Raw genomic sequence first — 12,562 nt, 5'->3', positions numbered from 1 at the left:
CTTACTAAAGACTATAAAAATGGGACCAATTACCTCTCTGCTTGGCACTCAGCATCAAGGGTTGGAATTGGGGGTTAACTTAACTTTAACATGGCCATGGCCAAAAGGCTCCCCCGTGGCAGATCTAAAAGTTAACAAAAAACACCGGATAGCACCGCAAAAGTGACACCACTTGTTGCACAGGAGCCCGAACCAAAAGGCAAAAAACACATGAAAAAAAGAGCAAAACATCAAGAACATCAAAGGAGGATACAAAAGAGTACAGAGCTCCAAAACCATCGGCCACTCCAGCGGTGCCATCTCGGAAAAACATATACAATGAAGAAAATAAACGTTGTTATTGTGTGCACTTTGCATAATTTTGAGCGACCTATATATATTGATTGCATTTTATTTATGTATTTCGTTTGCCTGTTTATGCAAATAAGGTAAGCGTGTCTCAGGGTCCACCTGATTATTTTTCCCCCACAAGGCTTTTGCAGCTTCAGCACTGTGTGTAATTTAGAATTAGATTTTTTAGAGGATCTAACGCTTATGTTCACCATGTGTGATATTCTTGCTGCTAGAAATCAACAGAAATGTCTCAATATTTTTTCATGTCCAAAGTGCTATTTATTCTGTAATCAGATTACTATTATCACAATTGACAATCAATCAATCTGGTGTAAACCATGTACAGTGTTACCCACATAAGTAGGTATAGCTTATGTCAAACTCATCAAGTCCAGCACCACCATGTAAGTAAGATTGGAGTGTTTAAGTCGATGCAGATCGACATACGTGGTCGAGCGCTTTTTTCGACATCCCATTTGAGATGTTAAGGGGTCCTTGCGGAACCTCTTTCCAGAATCTAGCAGTGATCCTCCCACCCCCACAGTCCTTGGTGGGGGTGGGAGGAGTCTCTACTGATTTTCTGAGCCTTGGTCAGGCAGCGTATTTTTGCGATTTCCCAGATAGGCGGAAGAGGAATCCTGATGGTAACCTTAAACTAGGTTAGTTTTATGTTGTTGTTGTTTTTTTATTTTACAGGCTTTAATATATTTGTCCATACAGAATTAAACTTAGTTTTTCTACTGACATTTTAATTTTTTTCTGTATGTTTGATGAGCTTACTTTGGGGGTTGAACATTCAAAAGGCTAACATATCTCTTGTGCGGACATATCTATCACCGCAGACAAACACAGGCTCCCCATTCCTTTTTCTTGTTCCTTGTGCTCATCCAATCACAAGCCAAGATTGAGCCAGTATACTTTCACAGCTTCCCAGTCACAAATTATAGAACTTTTTTTGCCAGTCTATCAACCCATGTTGGCCCTGCAGTGAGGTGCCCACTTGTCCAGGATGTACGCTGTGTTCCGCCCAGGTGCAGTTGGGATAGGCTCCAGCCCCACCGCAACCCAGTAGAAAATAGATGGATGGTTTAAAAAAAAAAATATTCCTAGGAGAGTCTCTAAAAGAGGGCCATGGCTTTCAATCCCCCAGAATACAATAAGAAAGGGGATTCATATAGCCCCATTCATCGCAATTTACCTGACACATGAAACGGGTGGGCACTATCCACTTTAACTGCCAGAAGGCAGTAGACCATTGAATATCTTAAAATGTGTTTTGTGGCAATACCAACTTTGACCACAGCACCAGTCGCTACATAGAGTGGCACTTTCCATCATTTTCAACAGACTTCATTGTAAAATGATTACCCTTTTTCTCACCTGAGATCCACCCAGGAATGGGGCCATATGAATCCCATACCTACAGTAATTGCAAAACATTAAAACATGCACGCACAATGACTACCTGGTCAGTGCAAAATAAGTAAACAAATTAAAAGCAAGTGTTACACTGCAGAGAATGATGCGCCGATTCATTTCCCGTGCAACATATCTATTTTTGCTAAACATTGCAAAGCAGGAAAAGGTTAACAGAAGCAGATTCCACGTGTTGCTTGTACAATACCTCAGCACAAACTGACTTTCTCTTTTACCGTATTACATTACATACAAAACACAATATTGTACTGAAACAATCACTTTAGCTTTATTTGTACAGTGTTTACCCACATTCGTCCTTTTGATTGACAAACTCCCAATATACATTTTACTTTATCAACAAACACCTTAATGACCTCAAAATACTGTTAATAGTGTTTTTTATTAATCCTTTTTAATTACATTTGTATCTTCTCTATGACTTCTATCAACTAAATATATTTTAACATAATGTATTTTCTATAATCATGTGTATTTATCCTTATTGAAATAAACATATATGATTGTAGACTTTCTGTGAGTACACAGCAATTACTTAGTGTGGCTTATTAGCAATGGTGAGAAAACAGTGAACTCGTTAGCTTAGCTATACAATTTGCATCGTATTTCAATGGCCATGAGCATTACATGACAATATACACACATACTCTGCTCAACAGCTCTTTCCCACCCACATATGCTTCAACACTAGTTATATGGACCTCTTAGAAGTTATACTGTATCATTTAAATTCATATACAAACATGAAAAATGTATTTGGCAAAGAACAAAGATCGCTGCGAAGTACACGTCCGCCATATTCGGAACACAAGAAAGCACGTCACTCTAACAAGTTCATTCATTCATTCACTTGACATCTTTTGCACTCTATGGCTCCTACAATTTACTACTACTATTGTATATTACATTCATTTTCTTATAAACTTTGCGCACCTGCAAAACAGGAAACAGAAGCAGATTCAACGTGTTGCTTGTACACTTCCGCATAACGAACTGATTTTCTTCCGGTGAGCTTCAATGATGCAGAAGGTACAAGGTGCACTCTGCAGCAGAACACCTACATTACATTATATTACAGCAAAATAAGCAACAGTATTAATACTGAACAGGAGTTACCTTAATATAAAAAATAAAATGTGAAACTATAAGATAATGTCACACTCTCTCTCCTGACATTTCTGCACACATCATATATTCAACAATTACTTCAACAGCCCGTGGTCTCCAAAAAGTATTACCCTCAATAAGATGAGTCTTTGTTACCTTATAGTCTCTCTGAACTATGGAGTGCGCAGACTCAGAGAGTCGGCTGACCTAAGGTGTCATAACTCAGTACTGTGGGTTGTTGCCTGAATCTCTGAGGTCGCTGTCTCGCAGGGTCAGCCTCACTTTCGTTTGCAGCTGGAATGTCAATCTCAGGCTCACTACCGTCTGGTCTGTTAAGGTCAGGTTCAGACTTTTGCATCTGTCTTGGCCCATCCTCTTCGCTCTGTTGTGGCAAATCCTCTTCTTGGTGGTAAATAATTGATTGAGGCTGGAAAGGCTCTGCTGAAGGTTTGAGTGAAGTCTTTCTTTGACGTCTTCCTGGAACAGCCCTGAGGTACCATTGGTAGGCACCAATGTCCTTGTCATTCAATGTGTTGTCTTTCTCTAGCTGTTGTTGTCTATGTGGAGGTCGAAATGTTCTCTCCATGACAGTTGGAGAGTCTTTCCATTGCTGAGCAGTTTGTGCTGGTGAAATTTCAGGGGGTAGGAAGTCACAAGGCAAAAAGAGGTTCTTCTACACCACTTTCTCTCTTCCTTGGCCGTCCGTTTTCAGGGCTGATCAGAATCAGAAGCACTGGACTGTCAGCCGCTTTCCTCTCCTTCACTGTGTAGACTTGGTCCTGGTAGGATGGGATTTTGTGGGTTCACTTCTTGGAGTGAGATTTCGCAGGAGGACTCTATGTCCAGATTGAAGCTCTCTTCCTTTAACTTTCTTGTCATAGTAGACTGTTCCTCGAGCAGCTTCTTTTGTAGCAGTTTTAGAAGCCACCGTGTTGGCCTCTTGCTTTCTTTTCTTCAAACAATTGACATACTCATCATAGTCCACGAGGGCATCCCTTTTCTTAAACTCAAAGAGCAGATGATGGGGAAGATGGGAATGTCCCAAAGATTTGGTAATATGGGGCATAGCCGGTTGCCTCGCTCTTTGTACAGTTTTTTGCATGAACAACTTTAGCCAGTGACTCTTACCAATCATCCTTCTCCTTGACTTTCAGGGTCCATAGCATGGACAATCGGTTACGGTTGAATCTCTCCATATGTCCATTATCCTGCGGGTTGTAATGTGTCGTGTGCCTGAAAGTTCTTTCAATCTTTCCATTAGCTTGTTTATTAAAATATTTTCCCATGTTGTGGTGTTATCTGGTTGTGAAGGCGAACTTGAGTGTGAAATCATTGAAGAGCATGTCAGCAACAGTTTTAGCTGCTTTGTTCTTCATCGTGTAGGCCTGTGCAAACCTTGTGAAGCTGTCCATGACTACTAGTATATACTCATAACCATGCTTACACTTTTCCAGGGGGAGGAAGTCTATGAACCAGCTGGAATGGGTAAGTAGACATGATCGTAATCAAAGGTGCACGGGTCTGTCGACTTGGCTTTTTCTTTATACTCTGACATTCCTTTCTCGGATGAGGTCAAGCGTCTAGTCCACCCCCAAACGGCCCATTTCTTGATTGAGCTCTTTAAAAACCAGGGGACAATGGGCTATAGGAACTAGCAATTGCTCTTGGCGTGTTGTTTGGCGACGCAGGATACAATCATGGTCATCGTGAAGCTTCAACCAAGGGCGTAGAATTGGGTAGGGGACGCTATAGGGACACGTCCCTACCAATATCCAGCCGCTACTGTGTAGTCACTATCAATACAAGCGCTGCCCGTAATGTTTAGTCAACGATTATGGCACAGAAAGGGTTAAATTTCGGTCTCTGCTAGAAGTCCCGCCTCTAACCTGAATATCGCTCCCTGATTGGTTGCCGCTTTCATGCTGACTTACGTGTGATTGGCTGTCTCCGCTGTCACTCCTTCTGCTTGTAAAAACTAGCCTACATGCTAGTTGCTAGTGTAACAGAGGTAATTGATGATCTCAATTGCTTACTGTTCTTGTTTTGATGTCATTTTATTTTAATGTCCATCCATCCATCCATCCATCATCTTCCGCTTATCCGAGGTCGGGTCGCGGGGGCAGCAGCCTAAGCAGGGAAGCCCAGACTTCCCTATCTCCAGCCACTTCGTCTAGCTCTTCCCGGGGGATCCCGAGGCGTTCCCAGGCCAGCCGGGAGACATAGTCTTTCCAACGTGTCCTGGGTCTTCCCCGTGGCCTCCTACCAGCTGGACGTGCCCTAAACACATGTCATTTTATCTAATTTATTACATTCACACATTATGTAATGTGACTCTTTATTTCGCAATTTTTATTATTCTAAGTTCAGTACTGTCATTTCCTACATTTTTTATGGTCGATGAACGTCACATGTCACAGCAGACTTACAGGCTGAGACACGTGTGTGTCGTCAGTCTGTTGTCTTCCACGTGACGGTAAGTTGTGTTCTCTGGCGCTCTCTGAATTAGATTTCAGCTAACTTATTAGCAGGCTAGCTGTTATTTATGTTAAGTTTTGTTTTGTTTTATTTCTGTACAGGTTTATGAATGTAAAGAAGGCTGATTGGAGATTCACTATGATTGTTTTCACCAGGTACTGTGTATTATTTTTATCGTATGTTAATGTGTTAGTCAGTCTGTTGTCTTCCACGTGACGGTTTATGAATGTAAAGAAGGCTGATTGGAGACTCACTATGATTGTTATCACCAGAATAAACCATGTTTGAATCGGAAGAATGACTGGGTGTCGTCTTTTGGGGAAAAACACAAAGCAAAGGAGTATGGAGTCAGTTAAGTTAGAACTAGCCAGCGCCAGGCTGGATGATCCCTGTACACATAGCAATTTTCTTAGAATAATACACAACTCACATAATGGTTTTTCTGCTATGACTATGACTACGTCAGAGTTAGACATGCGTTCTACGGAGGTGGCAAATTATGATGCGTTCAGTTTATCGCAGCACCAAGTAGACAATCTGAAAATTCCCGTCATATCAATTCCTAGATATGGTCATAATTATTTTAAGTACACTGCGCATAATAAACGCAACATTATTAATATTGCTACTACGGATAATTTTATCAACAACTCCTTAAAACAGCCCACTACCTATAATATGGGCTTTCTAAACATCAGATCTTTGTCTCCCAAAACGTTATTAGTTAATGAGGTCATTAGAGACAACAACCTTAACCTCATCGGTCTTAGCGAAACCTGGCTTAAACCAGACGACTTTTTTTGCGATAAATGAGGCATCCCCTCCTAACTATATGAATGCGCATATTGCCCGTCCCCTTAAAAGGGGAGGGGGCGTCGCACTAATATACAACGAAAACTTTAACTTTAGTCCTAACTTAAATAATAAATATAAATTGTTTGAGGTGCTTTCTATGAAGTCTGCCACACCGCTGCCTCTGTGCCTGGCTGTTATCTACCGCCCCCCAGGGCCCTATTCGGACTTTATTGGTGAATTCTCAGAGTTTGTTGCTGATCTAGTGACGCACGCCGATAATATAATTATAATGGGGACTTTAATATCCATATGAATACCCCATTGGACCCACCGTGCGTGGCGCTCCAGACTATAATTGATAGCTGTGGTCTTACACAAATAATAAATGAACCGAAGCATCGCAGCGGTAATATGATAGACCTAGTGCTTGTCAGAGGTATCACCGTTTCCAAAGTTATGATACTCCCGTATACTAAAGTAATGTCCGATCATTACCTTATAAAATTCGAAGGTCAGACTCATGTCCGGCAAGCTAAAAATAATAATAACTGCTATAGCAGCCGCAACATTAATGCTGCCACAACGACGACTCTTGCTGGCCTACTGCCCTCGGTAATGGCACCATTCCCAAAGTATGTGGGCTCTATTGATAACCTCACTAACAACTTTAACAACGCTCTGCGCGAAACCATTGATAATATAGCACCGCTGAAGTTAAAAAAGGCTCCAAAAAGGCGTACGCCATGGTTTACTGAAAAAACGAGCTCAGAAATTATTATGTAGAAAGCTGGAACGCAAATGGCGCACGACTAAACTTGAGGTGCACCATTAAGCATGGAGTGATAGTTTAATAACTTATAAACGCATGCTTACCTTAGCTAAAACTAATTATTACTCAAATCTCATCCGCATTAATAAAAACGATCCAACATTTTTGTTTAGTACAGTAGTATCGCTAACCCAACAAGGGACTCCTTCCAGTAGCTCCACCCATTCGGCAGATGACTTTATGAAGTTCTTTATTAAGAAAATTGAACTTATTAGAAAGGAGATTAAAGACAATGCGTCCCAGCTACAACTGGGGTATAGTAACACAGATACGACTGTATATACGGCGGATACTGCAAATATCCAACATAGTTTCTCTCGTTTTGATGAAATAACATTAGAAGAATTGTTACAACGTGTAAATGGAATAAAACAAACAACATGTTTACTTGACCCACTTCCTGGGAAACTTATCAAGGAGCTTTTTGTGTTATTAGGTCCATCAGTGCTAAATATTATAAACTTGTCACTTTCCTCAGGCACTGTTCCCCAAGCATTCAAAAAAAGCGGTTATTCATCCTCTCCTTAAAAGACCTAACCTCGATCCTGACCTCATGGTAAACTACCGACCGGTGTCTCACCTTCCCTTTATTTTGAAAATCCTCGAAAAAATTGTTGCAGAGCAGCTAAATGAACACTTAGCGTTTAACAATCTATGTGAAACCTTTCAATCCGGTTTCAGGGCAAATCACTCTACTGAGACAGCCCTCGCAAAATTGACTAATGATCTATTGCTAACGATGGATTCTGATGCGTCATCTATGTTGCTGCTCCTCGATCTTAGCGCTGCTTTCGATGCCGTTGATCATAATATTTTATTAGAGCGTATCAAAACACGAATTGGTATGTCAGACTCAGCCCTGTCTTGGTTTAACTCTTATCTTACTGACAGGGTGCAGTGCGTCTCCCATAACAGTATGACCTCGGACTATGTTAAGGTAACGTGTGGAGTTCCCCAGGGTTCGGTCCTTGGCCCTGTACTCTTCAGCATCTACATGCTGCCGCTGGGTGACGTCATACGCAAATACGGTATTAGCTTTCACTGCTATGCTGATGACACCCAACTCTACATGCTCCTAGAGCTGACCAACACGCTGGACTGTAGTCAGTTGGAAGCGTGTCTTAATGAAATTAAACAATGGATGTCCGCTAATTTTTTGCAACTTAACGCCAAAAAAACGGAAAATCTGATTATCGGTCCTGCTAGACACCGACCTCTATTTAATAATAAAACTTTAACATTTGACAACCAAATAATAAAACAAGGTGACTCGGTAAAAAATCTGGGTATTATCTTCGACCCAACTCTCTCCTTTGAGTCACACATTAAAAGCGTTACTAAAACGGCCTTCTTTCATCTCCGTAATATCGCTAAAATTCGCTCCATTTTGTCCACTAAAGACGCTGAGATCATTATCCATGCGTTTGTTACGTCTCGTCTCGATTACTGTAACGTATTATTTTCGGGCCTCCCCATGTCTAGCGTTAAAATTTTACAGTTGGTACAAAATGCGGCTGCTAGACTTTTGACAAGAACAAGAAAGTTTGATCACATTACGCCTGTACTGGCTCACCTGCACTGGCTTCCTGTGCACTTAAGATGTGACTTTAAGGTTTTACTACTTACGTATAAAATACTACACGGTCTAGCTCCATCCTATCTTGCCGATTGTATTGTACCATATGTCCCGGCAAGTAATCTGCGTTCAAAAGACTCCGGCTTATTAGTGATTCCTAGAGCCCAAAAAAAGTCTGCGGGCTATAGAGCGTTTTCCGTTTGGGCTCCAGTACTCTGGAATGCCCTCCCGGTAACAGTTAGTGAATTATATTTATATAGCGCTTTTCTCAAGTGACTCAAAGCGCTTTACATAGTGACACCCAATATCTGAGTTCCATTTAAACCAGTGTGGGTGGCACTGGGAGCAGGTGGGTAAAGTGTCTTGCCCAAGGACACAACGGCAGTAACTAGGATGGCACAAGCGGGAATCGAACCTGCAACCCCCAAGTTGCTGGCACGGCCACTCTACCAACCGAGCTATTCGAGATGCTACCTCAGTAGAAGCATTTAAGTCTCACCTTAAAACTCATCTGTATACTCTAGCTTTTAAATAGACCTCCTTTTTAGACCAGTTGATCTGCCGCTTCTTTTCTTTTTCTCCTATGTCCCACTCTCCCTTGTGGAGGGGGTCCGGTCTGATCCGGTGGCCATGTACTGCTTGCCTGTGTATCGGCTGGGGACATCTCTGCGCTGCTGATCCGCCTCCGCTTGGGATGGTTTCCTGCTGGCTCCGCTGTGAACGGGACTCTCGCTGCTGTGTTGGATCCGCTTTGGACTGGACTCTCGCGGCTGTGTTGGATCCATTATGGATTGAACTTTCACAGTATCATGTTAGACCCGCTCGACATCCATTGCTTTTGTCCTCTCCAAGGTTCTCATAGTCATCATTGTCACCGACGTCCCACTGGGTCATCATTGTCACCGACGTCCCACTGGGTGTGAGTTTTCCTTGCCCTTATGTGGGCCTACCGAGGATGTCGTAGTGGTTTGTGTTGTGGTTTGTGCAGCCCTTTGAGACACTAGTGATTTAGGGCTATATAAGTAAACATTGATTGATTGATTGATATAAGAGACTTCTTTAGGAGTCAAACTGTAAGTTACTTCAAGGGTGTATAGAGGCTCAACAATATTGAATAATTAAACATATCATTCCAGTCACGCCCTTTAGAGGGCTATAATGAGCATATACCATGGACTGGAGTGATATATTGCTTTTATTAAACGGTTACAAATAAAGGCATTATGAAATAGGAATACTCAATCAATTTAATGTAGTTTTATTCAACCAGAAATACATATTATCCAACAAAATAGCCTCACTGTGGAAAAAATAGTCCCACCTATCCAGACGTTAGCTCCAAATTAGCACTGCATCTCGTCTTTTACTCCGCTTTTTTTCAGGTGAAAGTCAATGATCAGTCCCCTCCACCATTGTCAACCCTCCCCGGAGGTGAAAGTTAACCTTAAACATGTGAATTCAACTACTTTAGTCCGTTTTTTAACAGCGTAAAATCATCAGCTGTCTTTTACTATGGACTGCAACAGTCCGTTGTCATGGATACATGACAACAACTTCCATTCATACCAGTCATACGTGTCTGAGGCGGAGTGATAGCCTGCGCTATGATAAGGCTTTAGAATATTTAAACCACGGTTAACAGCCAATCAGATCGCCGGATTTCACCTTTCCGTTTTATTTTTGAAATTATTCTTTAGTTTCATGTATTTGTGTAGAAGTGAGCAACGGTTTGAAAATACCAATGTGGTGGTAATACAATAAAACCTCACTAGATGATCATGTGATTTTACAATGCCAAAATATAATTCATTAATATGAAGTAATATTTATATTTAGTAAAAGCCTTTTCGCTCAGGCAGTAAATGTACCATCAAGCTCTATGGTCATTGTCCTTAATGTATCTGTCATGCATCAGCATATTTTTGGCCAGCAGTTCATTTCTGTGACAGACCGGCGGAGGCATGTGTTTGGCTCTTTCAAATAGGAACAACCAGTGGACACTAATCTGCTTGTATTTGAGTATTGGTGACAAACATATTTACAGTACAAAAGCAGCAATAGAAAGAAGTAGATGAAGGGAAAAATTGTGAGTGATTTAAACACAAGTTGGGGAAAAGATTATTACAGTTCATTTATGTTTATTTACAATGTTGTATTGCATGAATGTATTTCTGATGTTGTTGATGGACAGTAGGCTATGTTAATTGACAGTATGATGCACAGTTGCACTACAGCTCTACACTTAAGAGTAAAGATGAGAACTCTTCCAAGTTGTGTCCTTTGCTTTCATTTTAGTTGCTTTACCCTATAACACCTGCATGACGTGAAATTCTGATTGCTAATGTAAAAAAAAAAAAAAAGGAAACTTTCAGAGTGCTGCCTTGGAGCACTTTTGTGTCCCCACCAATCTCAAAATCAAACCTACTCCCTTGGCTTCAACCATTGCTTGAGCAGTGCAGTTACAGCGGGCTGCTCTGCCTTCACCTTTGCCCTGTTTTTGGTCTTCAATTCTGTGACTAGTACCAGGGCACCCTTGACAGAACTCAATTTGCATGGTGAATCTGGTCTGATGTGAAAGGATGGTTAGAGTTAGAATCTGGTCGCATTTTTCCTCCATCTCTGTGGCTGTCTCTCCCTGCTTCCACTATTATCTCATCCTGTCTGCACTTTTTTTAAGAGCCTCTTACTGTCCTCCAAAATCTAAACACCAGACAGGAAATTGATTAGCTGGACTTTCCACTCAATTGACAAAATCTTCTAGATGAGGAAAAGAGGTTCTGGGGAGACTGGCTGCCCTCACGGAACTTGCTGTGGAGTACGTGAGGGACTCCTGGGAGAAATTAAGAATCATGTGCCTCTCTCAGTGCTGTCCGTCAAGGACGTGGAAGACATCTACCTGTTAGGAACCGTGATCGCAGGGCATCTGCTGATTGGGCTGGGCATTGACCTGGTGTATCGTCAAATTCAAAAGACGATGGCAGGCATTCAAGGAGCCCAAAGGCTGCCAGTTGCAACAAAAAGCATGGGTAGAGCTGTGGGATCACAAACAGTGGCAATTTTGAACTGAATCGTATGTTGGATCACATCATGGAGAGGCTTACTGAAATGCAAAAATTGGCCCCGAGAGCCGGCAGGGACGATTAGAACAGACAAGCCATTAAAATGTCTGCTCGCTTGGAAGACAGCAATCGTAATCTACAATTTGACTCGCTTGGCCTTGACGCTGCTGATAACAGAAGAAGGCTGATCTGTAAACATCCCCCGAGGACACTCTAGTGATGGACGCTCTGACTTCCCTCCCTCCTTCAACAACCAATGGGCATATTGTCCAGGGTGATATTGAATCCATTAGGGGTGATGGTCGGCTGGGCAGTGCTTACATAGCAGCAGCCTGCCTCCTTAACTCCCACTCCCTCCCTTCTGTTGCAAGTCTTATGAATTCTTTGTAACTTGTTTATGTGTGCTATGGCGGGTTGTTTTTTTCCTGGCTTTAGTCTGGACCCCCTTCCCGGAAGTCCAGCCGTAGACTGATTATTTGTTCTACTTATATACTTATGGGCTACACAGGAGAAGTTGGGGATGAAAGGTCTATAATAAGATAGACAACCAAGAGTCTGACGTACCTCGCCAATGTTTGAAGCTGTTTTCTCTTTTAAAGCCATCTTTTGGGTCAACTGTATAACCTTCACCTGTAACCATCTTGCCTAAAAACTTGACATTGCGCAAGAACAATTCACATTTCTTTGGGGTCATCTTAACACCATGCTCTTTGTAGCGCTGGAAAACAAGACGGATGTGCTCTAAGTGCTCTTCAAAGCGACCACTGTGCACACGGTTTTCGTCCAGGTACTGGAGGCAGATAGTGTTTCTGAGGCCTGCCAGACATTGTTCCATGCTCCCCTAGAACTCAGCAGGAACTTAGCTCTGTCAAAAGGGAATGCGGACCCATTGATGGAGCCACCAGGATGTGATGAAGGGAGTCAATGGGTGGCTTGCTTCATCCAAAAAAC

This window comes from Nerophis ophidion, linkage group LG03, assembly GCF_033978795.1.
Source record: "Nerophis ophidion isolate RoL-2023_Sa linkage group LG03, RoL_Noph_v1.0, whole genome shotgun sequence".
Taxonomy (NCBI): domain Eukaryota; kingdom Metazoa; phylum Chordata; class Actinopteri; order Syngnathiformes; family Syngnathidae; genus Nerophis; species Nerophis ophidion.
The sequence above is the reverse complement of the archived record's forward strand: the minus strand, read 5'-3'. Positions refer to the sequence as shown.